Source organism: Spermophilus citellus (genome assembly GCF_964194105.1).
Source record: "Spermophilus citellus genome assembly, chromosome: 10".
Taxonomy (NCBI): domain Eukaryota; kingdom Metazoa; phylum Chordata; class Mammalia; order Rodentia; family Sciuridae; genus Spermophilus; species Spermophilus citellus.
The window spans coordinates 2,805,199-2,824,973 of record NC_138197.1 but is presented as its reverse complement, the minus strand read 5'-3'; positions in this window follow the sequence as shown (position 1 = coordinate 2,824,973).

Below are 19,775 nucleotides of genomic sequence, written 5' to 3'. Positions count from 1 at the left end.
TAACAACTGGCCCACAGAATTCCTGAGGATTCAACATTCCTTTGCAGGACTGGATGAGACACCTCAACCTACCACTGCAGCCACCAGACAGAGGCTGAATTCAGGTGACAAAGACCAGAAGACTTTCCAGCTTTGATGGAGGTTGAAATTTTATGCTTTTTTTGTTTTTGTTTTTAATCTCTGGTGCCATGATTACATTCAAAGAAATCAAATACTTTAAATAAAAATAACTATATCAAAAATGATATCAAGGGCTGGGGATCTAGCTCAGTTGGTAGAGTGCTTACCTCACATGCACAAGGCCCTGGGTTCAATCCCCAACACCACACACACACACACACACACACACACACACACACACACATACACACACACACACACACACACACACACACACACACACACAAAGATATCAAGGAACACCTAAAGGATTCCAGTGTAGCTTATGTACCATTAGAAATGAAATATTTTTGTCAATAAAATTCCCAAACTTGCATAACACTGATATCTACAATGATACCTGATACGGATTGAAAATTATGTGCTGGAAAACTTTAAGAAATTTCAAGAATAATAAGAACTTTTCAGGATTTTTTTTTGGGGGGGAGGTTCAGATTGAACCCAGGGGTTGCTTAACCACTGAGCCACATCCCTAGCCCTTTTTTGTATTGTATTTAGAGATAGAGTCTCATTGAGTTGCTTAGGGCCTCACTAATTTGCTGAGGCTGACTTTGAACTTTGGATCCTCCTGCCTCAGCCTCCTGAGCCGCTGGGATTACAGGCATGTGCCCCCGAGCCCAGCTAGGATCTCTTAATTTATATTTTCTTCTCAGTTTTATTGACTAAGCTTTAAAAAAAATACTACGCCTTTTCTGACTAATGTCTCTGCGAGTATCTGAGAATATTTGTTTTTGTACAGAGGAAGAAAGATAAAGAGACGGTTTCCTCTCCCAGAGAAGTCAGGCACAAATTTGATTAAACAAGGCAGAACCATCCCGTTCTTTTTGCACTGTGTATAAAGGTCTCTGCCAGCTCCAGACCTCCTGCGAGTCTACATTTCTACCTCAGGGGCCCCAAAATGTCTTCTTGGTCGGGGGTGCTGGCTGACAAGTTTCTTCCTTGCCTTCAACAAGGGCTGTTCCCTCCGCTAAGGTTCAAAATGCAGTCCACGAGCCCCTGGGTGGCTTTCTTCCCATGAGCAGCTATGAGGTGCCCATCTTGCACTCAGACTGTCACCATCAGGAGTGGTGAGAAGCCACGAGAGAAAGATGAGCAGTCAGGCGCATGCTGTTTTTCTGTCAGGAAAGATGATGAGCTCTTCAGAGCTCACCTCCTGGGACAGCACAGAAGCTGGTGCCAACAGGGGACCCTCCAGGAATAAGGCTCCACCCCCCACTTCCCCACCCTCCACCTCCAGGGCCAGGCAGAGCTGGGGAGTGGCTCCGCCCAGTGCGGGCTTCTGTGGCTCCTCCCACTCTCCCTGAGCCGGCGGTTCATCCCTTCACTCCCCACTGTCTGACCCCGACTCCTGGGAGAGGTTAGGTGTCCAGGTCCCTAAATCTGATGCCACTTCATTTCCACGTGTCCACCTTTGTCTGGTTCCACTTTGGACCTCTGTTCAACGTCCTATATTTCAAATACAGTTTTACGTGGTGAAATGCGATCTTAAGCTGGCACTTATTCGACACTTTTCTAATAGAGAGTAAGGTCTGGTTCAAAACAGCAGAGCTGGCTGATTCTCCTCCAGCAGTGGTTGCTAGGAAACCATTCTGTGGCAAATGAGAATCGCCTCCCCTCCCGACTTCCCCATCTTGTGAACTCCGATAGAATTAATGTAGGCACCGTTCCTTCAGTGGTGAGAAAGTACTACCCAGGGATATCTTTTCTCTTTTACTGTTAAATTGCTACTTAAATAATTAACTTTTATTTATTGCTTAGGTCTTAGCTTCCCAGTTACTCTTAACACTCTCAAAGGATAAGTCTCTCTTCGTGTATCCCTTTGAATCCCAAAGGCCCAGTCACCAGGGCTTGAGCAGTATGCACTGATTGTGTTTGAAGGGAGGTGGCCAAGTGGATGAAATGTCTCCAGATTAGAAAATGAACAGTCAGAGTAGTTCCCTGGTAATTAACGAATTCGCAGAGCTATTTTCTTTCTTTGGCTTGTTCTTCTGCTTTTTGATCTTAAATTTGAGGCCACAGAAGGGAAAACTTGCTGTAATATTTGAGAAGTAGTCGTGGGAATTGGTGCAATTTCCCTGGAGAACACGTTGGCAGTGTTTGTTAAAGCTGAAGGTGCACATACACTATGACACACAGTCCATTGTGAGACATATCAAATCTTCACACATCTGGATAAATCTGCCAAGAACTCACTCCAGTGTTGTTCGCGGTAATTTAAAAATTAAAGCAATTCAAATTTCCATCCAAAAGAATAGATAAAAAATGGTGCCACACACTATACTGCTCATTCCATACTGCACAGACTGTCACAGGATGCCATATTATATAAGTATGTTATATTATATAAGCTGGAGTAACATGTCAATATGGTACATCATTTAGCAAAACAACCTTATTTGCAGAGAAATGTATACCACACGATACCATTTTTATCCAGCTTAAAGTATGTCAAATCCAATTGTGTATGAATGTATTCTACAAAAAAATTTTTTACAAATATGTATGGAAATAAGATCACTGAATTCACTACAGTGTTTCCTTTTGGGAAGAGGGAAAGACAAATGGGTCAGGAAAGACTATATAATTCTTCCTGTAATGTTTTATTTATGAAAAAAAATGTATTCAAAGAATGCATAGCAAAATGTTAAGGCTGGACAAATCTGGATGATAAGACATGGACAATTGTTATATTATTCTCCAAGCTTGTTTATGTTTCATGTATTTATTCACTTTGTTTTTAGAAATTTGCCTTAAGATGATAGAAGACCCAAAATTCTTTCATGTGGGCAGGGGACCATTGCATAGAGCTGTCACAGGAGAGAGGGAGTCATTTTCGGTTCAGAGACTTGGTTCCCACCAAGTTAGAGAGACTCATTAGAAGTTCTAGCTACACATTAGGAAGTTCACGTGAATTGGTCTTTTAAATACTGGTAATAAAACAAAGGAAGGTCAGACAATGGGGTGCTTTTTAATATAGTAAATAATAAATCCTTCTTTGTTTTGCTTTGTTTGAATAAAGTTAATTATAAAAACAGTGCATCACTTTGGCAGGTAGCAATGCCTAGAGCAATGGATCTGAAGCCTTAATGAGCATAAAAATCGCCTGGGATGCTTATTAAAATGCAGATTCCCCAGCCCCATTTCCTCCCCCTCTAACTCACTACACAAGGGTTGGAACCCTGTCATTTCCCTCTTTAGCAATCACCCCAGCTAGTTCTGGTCAATGAGCAGGTTAGCCAAAGAGTACTCAGGCAGGTCGCTCTACCCATGAACCAAAGAACAGCAGAGATTCTGATTATGAGAACACACTGCAAGCATTGCATTGTATTAGCAAATAAACAGCTCCTTGAAAATCCAAATCTATAAAATTATCATATGCAGCATACTCTTCAGCATCCATCCGTTCATTCACGAGATATTTACTGAAAGTCTGCTATGTGCACAGTATTCTTTCTCTTGTCCTTAATTGTGCTCTATGTTAATTTCTTTACACATATCCATATGCAAAATTTTATATAAATGCATAAATATGGCTGGCTGATTCATCATCTTGCCTTTCTTACTTTCTTTTTTCTTTTACCCCAAAGTAACACTGATATGCTAGGAATACTTTTCTTGGGGGGTGGGGAGAAAGGAGGGTTTTTGAGAGGGACTTTTTAAAATGCAGTATTTTGTCCTTCTCTTTGCTTATCCATCCCCTCCCGCTCTCCTCCCTCTTCCACATGAGGCACCCCTCTCCCAGATAATCCACGTCACAACCCAATATGTAGCCACCAGGGTACTTTCTTATGCTAATTGATTTTACAGACACAAACACTACACCTAAACTTAGCAGACCTGTGTGTATAGTAAAATATACGGTCCTTTGCCATTAACCTGTCTTTTGGGGGAGACAATACACACGTACAAAAAAATAGACACAAAGAAGACAAAAGTTTAAACAAAAAAAAATAGACACAAAGAAGACAAAAGATAAAAGTGGCCCAGTACTGTAGTCACATAGTGAAAAAAAACATGGAAAAGACCCGTCATCTTGCATATTGTAGGCATATGAGAAGCAGAAAATAGAGACCATAAGGAGTCATCAAGAAAATTCTGTCATTTCCTTTTAGAATAAGAGGACCAACACCTGGGTTCATTTGCTCAGGCTATAAAGGAAACATTGTGGCCTCAGAGGACCTAGAGGAAGGTCCCTGCCCTGAGGTGGAGCTCCCAGACCCCAGGAGCACTGGGGAAGGAGGGGAAGGTTAGGACAGCAAAGGCACAGTATTTAACGTAGCAAATGCCACAGTGATATTTGCAGGCACAATCATGTAAATGTTACTTGCTGTGAGAAATGCATTTCCGAAGCAGATGCTTTCCACCATCTATCCACTTGGCTGCCTCAGAATGAAGCAATTCCTTTCTCTGCCTCCCAGGAGGGTGTTAGCGTGTCCGCTGCCTGGGATTGAGACTCCCAGCCAAACTAAAGTAGCAGCTAACACCATGCTCTTGACCAGCTGGTGAAATGGGCTTCCTCCCTGGGGTGGAGGAACCTGAACTTGCGCGCTTTAGAGGACAAAAGTCAACGCACTCCTTTGGGGTCAGCCCCGTGACTTCTCCATGAAAGGAAGAGAGGCTTTGGATAAAATCTCATCATCGCCTTGGTGAACCCAGAATTAGAGCATAAGGTGAACAGTGGTGGAGGGAGGGGGCAGAAAGCAAGTGGCACAGAGACTAGCAGAGACACAAAACGCAAGCAGCTGGGGGTGGGGTGGGGCCAAAGGGAGCCTGCTTTCTGCCATAGCTCTCATTTCTTCTTGTTTACTGGGCAGCTTTAATTATCCAAGATGACTTTTGTTTTCTCAGTCCTCTTAGCAGAACAGGAATGTAGTCATAGGGCTCCCTGGTCCTTGGCCAGTCTGAGTATCAAGTGGAGAAAGAAAGTCTGCTGAGCAAAGGAAACTGCACCTTGATTTTCACTGCTGTCTGGATCAGCTCGTCACCCACTCAGTGGGGATAATCAGAACTCACTCCACAGAAATACTTGTTGCAGTCCTACAAAGTAAGAGAGTGCAATTTCAAAGCCACCATACCTGAAATTGAATATCTAGAAAAACAGCAAATGATGGAAAGAAAATGATACATCAGTGGTTCATATTCCAGATCTGACACTAGCACCCTGGGTGACACTGGGCAGGTCCCTTACCCTTGCCCAGCCCCCATTCCTTACTTACAGAATGAGGATATTAATATCTTCCCACTTAATATGGCCTGACTGATGTTCACATGTGGTTATGATCACTAAAGCATTTTTGAAACACTAAAAATTATATAAAGATAAGGTATTTATGTCATTGCATTAAAGCAGCTGCTACTAAAGATTTGAGAGAAGCCCATGATGAGGCCTCAAGTGAGAGGCACGACACAGGAACTTTTAGGGAAGATGCCAAGCAGTGCCTGGTTACCTGCTGCACGAGGTGAAGAGAAGGCCCCCGGCAGTCACTCAAAGAAGCAACAATTATGGGCCACAAGGTGGAGATCGAACAGAAGATTGGGAGCTGAGTCAGTCCTGGAGAACTTAAATAATTGGACAAAGAGCCCAGGTGATCACAGAGTGTGCAATGGCTTTATAAGAGGACAAAGGAAATTCACCTGTGCTCCCAATGTGGCCGGGTGTCTTTGGAGCTAGGCCTAAGTCTCCTCCTTACTGAGAGGCCCCCAAGTGTCCTCTGCTGGCCCCACCACCTGTGACATGAGAGATAGTGAGCCAGAAGGAGCCCTCCAACCTGCTCTCACTCATGTTCTTTTCATTAGGTTTTCCTCCAAGGCCCCAAAGTCGTAGACAATGTTCTACAACAAAACAAAAAGAAGCGAACAAAATACCAAGCAGTGGTTTAAACAAAATCACTCTACTGCAAAACAGGACAAAGTGTAAATGACAAATAAATAAGTGTAGGTTATTACTTTTTCCCTGCTTAACTATTGTCTCAAACTATAGATAGAGGCTGGGGGGTAGCCCAGTGATAGAATGCTTGCCTAGTATGAGCAAGGCCCTATGTTTGATCCCAGAACCATTAAAAGGGAGAGAGAGGGAAAAAAATACAGATGACTTCCGAGCAGCTTTTCAGATGAGCATGAGACAACAAGCATCACCACACAAAATAGTATAATTCTAACCCAAAAGCAAGGAAGCTTGACATTTTGGGTAGCTTATTCATTCTTATCTGTGTAAATGTGCAATTTCCAAGAGACCTTGAAAATAGTTCAGATGTTCAAATATCTCTGATGAGATCTGCAAGTCCAAATCTCTAGGTTGCCCATCACTTTTCTTGAGGGGAATTGATAGTATCTACTTAAAAACAGGAAAGTTTTTTTTTTTAAATGTGTGGCCAATTTTGAACATGATATTTAGAAGTGATATGAAGATGCCTAAAGAGCATCGGTGATGTTCATCTGGAACTTATTCTCATTTCCTATGTGCTTCAGAGCAGAGCCCCTGCTGCAGTCACCAGCGGAGTGTCTGTTGAAGGGACTCAGTGTCAATTCCTCAGCTGCTCTACTCAGAAGCACCTAGAATGTGTGCTACTTCCCACTCTGCCAGACTCCTCCCTCCAGCTGAGAGTCTTAATGGTATCTTCTTTTCAGCTCAAGCGGGGGTATATTCTGAGCTTCTTCCAGGCCAGGACAGCTGGATAGAAGGGAAAAGAGGGACTGGCCCATCCTATTCCACTGGGCTGACTTGCCTGGAGCCACTCGGCTCCCTGGGGCTGAGCTCAACCTGGCATGCCATTTTCCTGCCTCCTAGTTCATTTCACCTTCTATTTCTTCCTTGAATGGCAGAAATTTTAATGTACTAGTATAAAACAAAACTAATCTCAGATATTCTACTATGGTTTTCCCAAAGCATTGTTGTAATTATATAAAGTTTCGGACTTAAGGAAGAAATAAAAGTTGGAGAAAAAGAATATACTAGAAGCTGCTGGGTGCAGTGGCACAAATCTGTAATCCCAGCAGCTTAGGAGGCTGAGGCAGGAGGATTGTAAGTTTAAAGCCAGCCTCAGCAATTTAGGGAGGCCCTAAGCAACTAAGTAAGACCTTGTCTCTAAATAAAATACAAGAAAGGGCTGGGATGTGACTCAGTGGCTAAATGCCCCTGGGTTCAATCCCTGGGACTCCCTTCCAAAAAAAAAAGTACTGGATGCTATTCAATAAAGACAAAGAAAGTCTTCCTAATTCCAGAGGAATAAACCAGGGAGAAAGATCCATATTGAAAAGAAAAGTTGTTTGTTGATGGGAATGTCCTTTGAGCCACTTCCCTATCTACTGGTCATCTCCTGACTGCTCAGGACCACCTTCCAGGAAAGATTACCACACAGATGGCCGGTGTGGGTCACCTTGCACACTACCATCTGCACACTGGTGTCCTGAATCCTTTGTAAGAGTAAGATCAATAGGAATTCTTCCCCCCAGGCCCAATCTCCCATACATACACAGATAACAGAGCTTCTGAATCCATGGAACTAAGACACCAACCTGGGACAGAAGGTCCCCTGAGGTGCAAACCCAACTAAAGGGTGGGGCCAAAGCAGCCTCTGAGCACCATCCTCAGGCCCCCTTATCTGCGCTGGCTGGTTGGTAGCACAAAGTCTGGGGAGGAGGCAGTTGGGTGGGTCAGGACATGAGCTTTGACGTCAGGAGCCTGGCACTAGTCCTGCAACTCAGGCAAGTAGCTCAGGCACTCTCAGTCTCAGGGTCCCCAACAACAGAGGATTGGCAGTGATAATAATAATACCTACTTCCAAGGGTCGTTGTGAGGATTAAATGGTGCTTAGCATGGCAGCTGGCACATTGTAAATGCTCCATAAATGTTAGCTGTTGCTATTAATACCCAGCAGGCTTCCACCAGGCTGCTTTGGCAAGGTCACTACATTGTGTTTTGCAGAACTGAAACAGTCTTCTTTAAACACTGTCCTTCAGCACCGTGGCCAGAGACCTCCAGAGCCCTGGTGAGGTCATTTTAGTAGACTTTGTGGGACAGGATCCGAGGACAGCCTGCCAGTGCCATGATCTTCAGCCCTCGTGACCAGCCCATGGCCCTGTCTGTCTCTCCAGGGGACTGGGAGCTCAGAACTTCAATCACCTATAAATGGCAACAAAAGCAGGAAGCAAAACCAGTGCACCCTCTGTACCTGTGGGTTATTTCAAGCAAAGGAAATCCTTTGATGGTCAACAGGGAGCCCTGAATTCTAACCTCTGTTCTGGCCAATTCCCAGGGCTGTGGGAGACCTGTCTGCTTAATGCAGTAGAGACCCAAGATCTAACAAAAGAAGAAGTGTCATTGACGACTAACCCAGTCTCTCACATCCCTTTCCTCTCCTCTCCCAGAGAGAATTCAGGGTGAAAAACATTGATCTAGTATCAAAATGATGGTATAATGAAGGCTTCTGGAGACAGCTGGGGCAACTGCGATTCCACAGCCCTCGGATAGAAAGGGGAATCAATAAAATGTCCCTGAGCCATTTTTAAGTTGTTTCCTTGAAGCTTCCAGAGCAGTCCAAAATAATAATAATAATAACAATGATGTGAGCAAAGGGTGTGAAAGTTACAATTGGAAGGGAGATTGCAGATGACATATCTTTTGCAGATGAGGAAAACAGGCTAGGAAAGAGGAGACGTGTATCTATGATCACAGCCAGGTGGAAGCAGGCATCAAGTAAGAATGGAAAGGACACAGCAGCTAACAGTTATGTGTTCAGTGCTTATAAAAAACCTTGAGTATGTTATTTAACCTTTTTTGTGACTCCATTTGCCATCTGTGAAATAAAGATACTAATTGTGCCTACTTTGGCCTTAAGCTGGTTTAATAGCAAGTGCAGGTTAAGGGGTCCCTGAGAACATGCCAGCAGCCAGCTGTATTCTGCATCCATGGCTCTGGGAGCCCCCCAGTTCAGGCCTGATGGGTGCCCTCATTTCAATCTTTAAGTGGAAGAGGATGCTCTAGTAAGGAGTTGACAAGTTCCTTGTGTCAAAGTTCTGTACCAGAATCTCTCCTCTGATTTAGTAATGCTACCTGGTCATCTGTTGGGGCCTGGGCTGGCCATCAGAATCCCTTCCTTTCTCTGTCATCTAGAGTGTAGACCCAGCTCTGGGCATTTAGGAAAAAGCACTTGGGTCCTAAATGCAGGAAGGGTTTCCTTAGCACACCTGCAGAGGCCATGTTTCCATGGTGCTCATGGACACCAGCAGAATCCCAGGGTCCGCAGGGACTGGCATCGATTTTTTTTTATCAACTAGTGCCCTGGTTTTAGGTCTTCTCCTGAATCTGATTGATTGGGTGACAGGGGAACCAGAGGATAGAGCATGCTGTAATCACCAGAGGCATTTAGTGCTTGAAAGTGGATGTTTTCAAACAGGCTGGAAGCAATTAGACTTGGGAAGATGGCACCTGCCCAGCTTGACCTATGATGGGCTCAACACACACGCTGCTCTTGCCTCACCTCTTTTCTCCCTTCTCCTCGTTTCCCCTACACCCTTGATGATCTTATTTATTCATATTCCTCAACAGTCATCTGGAGATACATGATGCCCCAGGGCAGATTTCTGGCTCCTCTTTTTCCTTTATCTTGGGTCCAAATGCCCAACTTCTCCTGGTCATCTCCTGCCCCTGCAATGTGGCACCAGCTTCTCCAACTCAGTATTCCAGAATTAAGTCCATCAAGTCCCAGCTCTGAAGCCTGCCTCTCTTTCTGAACTCCCCTCCTCCACGGGGGCATCATATACTCTCATCTGTGGAATTCAAGTCACCTGATCTACCCCACCTCCCAGCCCCCAATATTCCATGAACTTCCAAGTTATGTCAGGTCTACCCTCAAAAGTCCCTTGCTTTTGTCCTCTCCTTTCTGCTCCCACCATCATTGCCACTTGCTTAATTGTGGCCTTGATTTCTCCAAGATGAACGATTGCGATAGTCTTCTGAGCTGCCAGTCTCATCTTCTCTTTGTCCCCACCCCCGTCCTTTTCAGATTCTGTTTGTAGATTAGTCACCCAAAAAGATCATATTTAATAATATCATCCATTCAAGTGGAGAAACAGACTATTTACTCCAGTCATTGTCTCCAGAATAAAATGTTAATTCCTTAGCCCTCAAAAGGTGGGGAGAGTTGTCCAGAATAAGTCTTTCCTCATGAGCCAACTCCAAGTGATCAGGGGATGTGTGGATGGAGCGTAGTGAGAAAAGGATCCTAAGACTCTGCACAGAGATCATGGAAAAGATTGCCAGGACCTCTTGGTCATGTCTTCCCCTGAGCTCTGGAAGACAGGAATGGGATACCCATGCCTCCAGTGGACCACCTGCTTTGAGGGCTGCCATCACATGAACTGCCATTATGATCTTTCCAGAGCTCTTCAGTCTCTTATGTGCTACACACACACTGCAGTCCTCATCTCCAAACTTCTCCTATACCCTCTACTTCTGTGCATGGTTTGTGCTGTCTTCCCACCCCACCCCCGCAGCCAAATGTACCTCCTACCACCATTAAGCTGCACAACCAATTCCATCTGTTCCCTTAGAAGGTTCTTATTTTTCCCAAGTAGCATGGTATCTCCCCTAAACACCTTAAACCCTCTCCCACATCATACCTCCCTTTCCATAATCAACTTATAAGCAGACGCCATCTGGCTTGTCCAGTGTTTTGCAGATGATAGACAAATATTTGTTGAATGAATCAATAGATATTCAGTTGTCATATGTGTCTCCAATAAGGGCACTATCCATCAGTTATTGTTCAATTAGGTTAATAATACAAGAATCACAACCAAAATATTGGGTAGTTATTAACAATCAAAGCTAAAACAGAATTAGAAGCTGAGCTCTGACTCACCTGCCCTTCCCTTTATTCCAGAACCCTGGGAACTTCATTATCAAGCAGTCTGGTCTCTCCTCTTGCTGGGCTGGCTAAGAGCACATGTGTGGAGGATAATTGAACCTCTCCAGGGCCTGTACTCCACGGAGGGCACACAGTGAAGCCTAGGAGAATCGTCTTGGCAGTGCAATGCCATTTGGGGAATGTATGCTGATTTTGTTGCAGATGGTGTGTTGTTTCAGTTTGCCTCCTGCAAGTTCACATTCATCGTTCTCCTCTGGTTTTCCAAGACTCAATTAGTCGACTCCAACTAACCCCAAATTAAAAGGAGAAAAAAATACCACATACCCTGAGTAAATACGCTTAAACTCTGGGTAGGAAGGCTTGGGCGGGGTCTGTAGCTCAGTGGTAGAGAGTTTGCCCAGTCTGTGTGAGGCCTTAGGTCCAATCCCCAGTACAAAAAAAAAGGACATCTATTGGTGTCACAATAGATGTACAACAACTCTGTACACAACCCAGAGTTGGTAGAGCCCAGTGGGCCCCCTAAATGACTAAGTATCAAAGATCACTGCAGAGACTTTTTTCCCAAATGACCTGTTAATTCTTCAGCTCTCTCCTGTGAAATTGTGATTTAGTTGATTCTGGGATTGGGCCTTGAAATACACATTTTAGAAAATCTTTGCAGTCAGTTGTAGTATGTAGGCATTTGGGGAAGCCACTGGGATAGAGGGGGATTTTATGGAGACCAGGGTCACTGTAAGAACTGGAGGGGGCACTGCACTTGCCCACCAGTCTTGGAGCCTGCACAAATCTCCCCCACCCCCACACATACTCCTTCAGGGTAGTGATTCTCCAATGTGCTGTGCTAGACACATCATCAGGAAAGACTGCTAAACAAGTGGATTCCTAGTCTTCTCATGCTTAGGCGGTGGGTTTGGGGACCCCAGGAATCTGTTACGTCTTATAAACCCTCCATGGGAAACTAATTACAGGAGGTCAAAGGACCACTCAGGGGAAACCCCTGTTTTTTACAGATTGGAGTCCAAGCCCTTTGGGCTGCCCCATGCCAGCAGTATTTAGCCTTCAAAGATGGCCCCAAGAGCCCCCTCCTACTGCCTCGGCATGCGAGCAGCCTCCCTAAATGACCCACTGTGATCAGCAAAAATGGCTGTGATGTCTTGGTTCCTTGGCACCCACAGACACACAGGCAGCTTGCAGTTCTGAAACATGTGAGAATTCCTTCGCCTAAAGGGACAAAAAATTGAACCAGCAGCAACACTCTGTCTCACACTCTCATCAACTGCACAGCCAGCAGGCTCTCCACGAGGGAGGTGATGATAAGGTCATGAGGGATGATTGCATTTTCTCCTCTCCAAGCCCAGATAGATGCTCCCACTTCTATATGGCTTTCTCCCTCTACTGCCAGCCAAAGTGGTCTCTCCTCACTCTGAACTACTAAGAATGCTTTGTGCTCATCTTAGAGTCTTGCATTACCTTTAATCAAGGTGAGTGTTCAGCTAGCCAGTCCATCAGGGCACCACTTGAGGTAAAACCAGCACTATCTTGCCTGATACATCCAGCCTCTCAAGCCTGCCGAGTCCTGCTGTGGACCAAGAGGCATTGAGTCCTCACCATCTTGAGCTCAGGTAGCATGATGGCGCTGGTTATTAGAGCGACTCTCCCTTCCCCCACTTCTGACAGGGTGGCTGCAGTTAGAATCAGACATCTCATGTGGGTGATCCCTCAAGACCAAAACCTTCTTTACCTCCTATGACCCTGACCCTGAGGGAGAGAAAGAGAAAGCTAGTGCTGTCTAACAAACCATCTCAGAATGTAGTGGCTTGAAACAGTAAGCATTGATTGTTGGGTCAACTGGGCTGTCTCATGCATCTGCTGTCAACAGGCTGCATGTTGGGGATAAACAGGTTATAAAATAATCTTTAATGTCTCAAGCTGGGGTGGTTGGCTCTCCTCCAGGTGGCCTTTGTTCTCCCAGCAGACACCAGATTTGTACTTAGGATGCCGAGGCTCTAAAAGGGTGACAGAAGTTCTCAGTGCCTCTGGAGGCACAGACCCCAAATTGGCATGCCATCACTCCTGCTGTTGGTCAGGAGGCCAGCCTAGGCTCCAGGGCAAGAGAAGGAGATCCCTTCTCTTCTATTGGGAAAACGGCAAAGTCATGATAAAAATAAAAGTGGATATGGGGGGGGGGGGAATTGGAACCGTTTTTGTCAACAACCACAATTTGGAAAAATTCAGGGCTGTGAAAGAGTTTTTCTTAAGAGTCACATGGGGCCCAGGGATATAGCTCAATGATAGAGCTTGCCGAAGGTGCATGTGGGCCTGGCTTCAGTCCCCAGCACCAGAATATATACATATCAATCTTAAAAGTCACATGGGCTCACTTGACCATTACAGAAACTAATTTCTAATTATGTTAATGCCTGATGAGGGACTGAGTGAGTGAGGAACTCCTTAGCCGTGGACGTAAGCTAAGCTCTGCAGTTCCATCCCCTCCCCTGCATAGCTCAGGACTTCATGCCAGAGGCTGGAGCTTCTGGGTTTCTCCCTCAGCGATTCCCATTGCAATTGGAGAACCCTTCATTCAGGGCTTTTCCAAGGCCAGCAGGGTAAATTGAGATCAGCAGGAATGTGGTCCAGGCATTGTAATCCAATGCCAGAAAGATGTCACCAACCGCACAGAGCTTAGCAGAATAACAGGACTCCTCCCTGGGGCCTTGTAGCCCCAGCAGTTGCTGAGGCTGGAGAATAAATACACGGCGATGTCCTTTTTAAAAACAAGTGGCACCAATAAGCCCAACAAGAGAACACAAGGTATAAATATGAATCATACCTGGGAACATGATCCTAACACCAACAGGAGGGAAGCGGTCTGAGTTTCCCAGGCAACGCCAGCAGGTCAGAGACCAGGGAGAGGACTCTAGACGCTTCCACCCTCTCCTCCTGCCCCCTCCACCACACATCCAGAGACTCTAAGGCCACATAGTTTCTAATCTGACTCTCCCATGTCTTGTAGTCCAACAGTTCCCTCTAGGTTTTGGTTTTTGAACATGAAACGTCCAGTGTTTCCATTGTGGGTGGAGGTGTTTAATCCTTTTGGCTCCACCCAAAAGATAAAATTCCTTAGTGCACAGAGTGTGTGTTTGGGGGGCTTCAGGGCCCCTGCAACAACTAAATGCTCCTGTGTGCTTGAAGACTCTCTCTTCTCCTCTCCCACCGGCCCTCCTTGGTCCTTCACCATCAGATCAGCCCAGCCCAGCCCAGTGTCTCAAGGCACCTGACATGGGCACCTCTTGGCTGCGAATTCATTGGTAACACAAGAACTTCCTTACCATCTGCTCCACTCCCAGTCTAGGCAGCTTATCTTTTTCCTTTCTAAAAAGCCAGCAAATCCCCCAACCTTGTTTTTATTTTTAACATCTGTCTTCTACATACATTATTCATAACCCCCCCCAGCCCCCACATAACTGTGATCAATTTGTTCATTTCAGAAACAAGAGTGTGGTTCCAAAAGAAAAGAAAAAAAGTCCCAAATACTAAATAATTAACTCGAGGACATCTTCCAAGAAAAATACAAGAATTCAAAAGAGTAATCTTCCACTTGAATGATTTGGGCCTCTATTAATTATAACTTCTTATTCACTGTGATTAATGATTGCTAGGATGACATTTAGAAGAGAAAGTGGGGGAAGAGTATCAAGGGGAAACTTGTCCTCATGATAAGATCTAGCCATGGAACAGTCTTTCTCAGGGGAAGTGGCAGGACTTCATGTCAGGATCCTTTGAAACCCAATCCTAGCAAACACTGAGAGAACTTGCTAGAAGGAGCAATTGTCCTCTAGGGAAGTTTACAAATGACCTAAATCACTTATATTCCTGATTTCTGAAATGATTGACAGCTGAGATAATGGTGGTGACAACAACAGTCACAAATTTGGACAACAGACATTTGGAGAGAAGATTTATTTATTTGATTTTTAAAATAAATTATTGCTACCAGCTTAATGACTTAACCTGAGACTCAGTAGTTTTGTGGTGGAAACCCATCTTTCATACTTATTACTTGATCTTTTTTCTGTCTCTCTATGGGCTAGATTAATGCATAATTGGATCAGCTGCTAACATAGTGCCCAATGTACAACAGAATTCAGATGACAGCCTGTAACTTAGGAGGAAGCCCTCTGAGACACAATCTTCATTATCTCTTGGAACATGCTAGAGTTCCATGGTGTCTTTTTCCAGGGTGGCAAGGGATTGTTGGCAACTCGATGCCACTGAGAAAGAGATGCACCAGATCTATGTGATATTTCATGACAACCACTGTAAATAGGCTACAGCATTCACATGAGCTTCCTGAAGCTCAGCTGCTCCAACTGCCAACCAATTTTCTGGCAGGGCTTCCAGGCTTTCCCAGGTTTCAGCCTGCAGGGCAGCCAAGACCCCAAGACCTCAAGGCTGTGCACCCCTGCTGGCCCCTACAGCTCCTCCTGAGGAATCCAGTTACTTGGGCACTGTCTCTGCCCAGTCAGAAATGAAACCAAGAGCCTGAGAACACAGGAGCGGTGTTCAGGGTCACTGCCCTCTCAGAGACATGCTCAGAGACTCTGCGACTGGTTCCAGTGTAAATTTCACTCGAGTCTCAGCCTGAGCCCCCAACAGGCATGGCTCCTCCCGCTCACACATCTGGGGCCATTTTGCAGTCACATACCATTGATGGAAGCAGGGCCACTTTAATCCAAAATAAACCTGATATTTTGGATTACTTGCTTAACCTCATAGTACTAGCCACAATTCCCTGGGCTGGGCTAGTAGAGGTACTGTCCCCTTCCTCCAAGGAATTCCTCTGAAGGGCCATGTTGTCATTTCCTGGTTGAAATCAACACAAACTTCAGATCCCCACTTTCTCTCTTAGCACTTCATTGTGTGTGTGTGTGTGTGTGTGCGTGTGTGTGTGTGTGTGTGTGTGTTTATGAAGGTAAGGGTGAGGATACTAACAGGACCCTGTTTCTCCCGGTTTTTCTGCCTTATATAACTAGGGAAATGCAGAGAGAGGCGCTTTGAGTAAGTTTCAAGTGCAAATTGGTATGCACTGAAAAACCTACTAAGAAAGTAATTTGCATTGGTTTTGTTTCAGTGGTAGTCAAAAAGTGAGGGGCATTTATCCCTCTTCTGTCCCAAGGGAACTTTGTACTGAACATCTGGGCTCCCTAGTCTTGGAGGAGAGTTTTCCTGGAATTGCAGCTCAGAGCTCTAGCCAGAAATTCCAAATGCTCGGGGGATAGCTGGGCACATGCCCATGTGCCCACACATACCCCGAAACACACTCCACCATGGGAAGACTAGAAAAATTGAGGGAGGCAAGTACAGGGAGCAGCCCATTCCAGTGTGGAGATGCTCAAGAACAGAGTCAGAAGGGATGACATTGTCCATAACTGGTATGGACTTGTATCCCCCGTTCCTACAGAGCCCGCAGAGGGGAATGAACCTCTCTCTGCAGGGATTCCATGACTGCATACCAGGAGATGGACAGCGCACCTGGCAGCACAGACCCTCAGCAAGATCCTACTTGGTGCATAGATAACCCGCCCTTCCTCTGGCTCTCTCCTGTTCAGCAACCCCAAGGTTGTGGTGACCAGGGGCCCTGCTCTAGCAGATCATGCTCTGCCTGGGTCCTCTGGGATTTCCATAAGTTCCTAAGGGAGGAAAGTGTCTAGCCCCCAACCCATCTTGACTTCTTGTCACTGGTAAGTGGAAGCTCAGAGGCGGATGGAGTTTTCTTCAGAATGGCGGCACAGTGTGGTGGAGTGAGGAGGGGAGAGACAATATTTAACCTCACCCACTCACTCGTGGATTGAGTCCCAGACCTGGGACTATCGCATGTTTTAGAATCCAGACCCACACAGCCAGTGAAAAATACAGGCTCCACCACCTTGAGCCTCCCTCCCTGCTCCTCTGTCCTTCCTGCCTACTTGGGTGGCCTCAGTTGGGTCTGGGGGAAGGGTCGCAGGAGAGGCACTGGTCTGACAGAATGAGAGGGACATTCTGGCTTCAACTGCTTCCTCTCTCATCCTTCCTGCAGGTTTTACCCAGAGCAGGCTGACAATGGGTACTGAGTGGTTTGATAGCCAATTTTTTTGTTTCCTTTTTTTTTTTTTTTTTTGCTTTGCTTTGCTAGGCATCAAACCCGGAGTCTCATGCACACTCTGCAAGCACTCTACCACTGAGCTACATCTCCAGCTTCTTTCCATCTTTAAAACCTGCCAGGCTCCTTCCTCACCCTCCAGAGGGTGAGTCCAGGTCAGCCTTTTCTGGGTTGCACCTGGGTTCCAGGGTTCCACCCCATTCTGAGACTTTGGCTAGATGGCATCCATTTCTATCTGCTCTGATCCCGGTGAATAGGAACATTTCTAGGCAGCCTTATGTGGTTTGCTGTTTATGTGTGCTTCACTCTATGCCCCAGAAGGGCAAGAACATTTCTTCTACTCCACTGACATCTGCAGTGGGATACCAGTAGAATGCAGGTCTCCATCACTAAAGTCCCAGGGACACTTTATTTTGTGTACACTGGAACCCCCCATGCAGGAAGATGGTATCTGGATCCTGAACTAAATCTCACTGACTGACCCTCCCTCCGCCCCAGCACTTCCTGTTCCCTTGGTCTTTCCTGTTTAAAGCCAAGGTTATGCTACCTCCTCACCCAGGTTTGAGAGAAGTTTGGGAAATCAAAAGTGCCTTAAATCAGTATTTTGAGGACAGAACCAAATTCAGGAATGGAAGCAGCCAACCAGCTCTAGTCTATTAAGGCCCGACTTGCTTGGTTTGGTTCTATAAGTGAACAGTTTTCTCAGCTGGGATGGATTTATGGCACTGCCAAGGACTTTCACAGCTAACTAGACCAGCCTCCAAATCCTTTTCTGTTTGGGGGTCTTGCCAGGGGCAAGGTCCTTCATCTGAAGGAGATGAGATTATCTACTTTGCCCGCCTCTGCCCTGCAAATCACAGCTGTCTTCTGAAGCCAGGCATCTCCAACTCAATTCTGTGAACATCATGCGCTGAGAGGAGAAAAGAGCCCATTTAAAATGACGCCAGGATTCCCCAAGATGTTTCCCGCATGCTTCCAATGCTGGCATCCCAGGGAAGAGAGCGTCAGACTAGGAATTTCAGTAATTAGATTTCAGACTAGGAATTTCAGTAATTAGATTTCAGACTAGGAATTTCAGTAATTAGATTTCCTGAATTTAACTCACACCTCCCATGCTGAGCAGTGAGGCAAGCAGTGTTCTCAGCCCATCAGCATTAATCAACCGCCTTTTTTTTTTATTGCACCTGACCCACTTAAGCCAGGAAGTCCCAGGTGACCACACACCTGTGCCTTAAAGACCCTCGGCTCCCAGCAAGGCTCTCCCTCCCTTCTCACACTGGTCAAGCTGAGGGAGAGAAGCTCTGTCAACTAAACAAAAGAGAGAAACAGAACTTCACGTGCCCCTGGTGTGTAGACTGTCACCTGGCACCATCTGCCTCTTCTCTCTGCCAGCCTTGTCAGACAGCCCTGCTTGGTCCCTCCCAGGAGATTGTTCTCCAGTCCCATTGGGCACTGCTTTGGGGTTTTCATTAGAGTACAGCAGACACCCCAAGCCTTCCGAGGTGGCACCAAGTGACTTCTCCTCTGCTGAGCTGGGTGCCACATCTGTTGCCTCATCTGCGTTTGCTCTTCCTGGTCTCTGTGCTCCATCTGTTATGGTCATATCCCTCCACCTTCTGAGTAGCCCTGTCTTTTGTTCTCCTACACAGAGAAGGGGCTGTGGTAACAATCCTGTTCATGGATAGGAAGTAGAGTACCCAGTGGACGGCCCAGGCCTCTGGACGTAAGGACTGGCTCACTTTGGAGGTGATATGAATGTAGTGTCAGGGAGGGTCATTTTCCTTCTGCATTGTGAGAACTCAGTTCCTCATGCACAGAGAGTGACATGCACAGAGAGCCACCCTGAGAATAAAGCCAGCACTAGAGAGGATGAAGCAGGGGGTCACAGAAGAACGGAACCCTGAAGATGACCCCTGCGTGCCTGGAGGCAGGGGAGTCTAAAGTGAGGGCTCTTCCAGCCCTTCTTGTCCCATGAGCCGAGGCCTTGCTTTTGTACTCAGGCTCACTGAGGATGGGATTTCTTCATTTGTAACCAGGAATGTATCTTCCAACCCAAACCCTGGAGTCGTGTCTGTATGGAAGTTTCTTTTAACTTCAAGTAACAGAATCTCAATTCCGGTTAACTTATACCAAAACAGAGAGAAAATCCTAAATTGCCACAAAGTGTGTAGGTGGAACGGGCCTTAGGGACACCCAGAACGTTCTTAGCCATCCCTGCTTCCCTCTGTGGTGGGCTGGCTTCCCTGGGTCAGCATTACCCCACCTGCCCCCCGTCCCCGGGCTGGTTCCACAGATGCCAGAGTCGTGGATTTCACCCTTCTATTCTCATGACACAGAACCCTCTCAGAGGACTCTGAATGCCCTGCATGATGTGGCACCCCAAAATTTCATTGTTAGGCAATGCAGGAATGTGAAGAGGTGAAAGTATTCAATTATGAGAGTTATGACCTCATCAGTAGATTAATCCATCGATGGATCAATAATTTGAACAGACTGCTGGGTGGTAACTGCAGGCAGGTAGGGTGTGGCAGGAGGAAGTAGGTCACTGGGTTGTGCCTTTGGGGATTGTATCTTATCCCTGGCTCCTC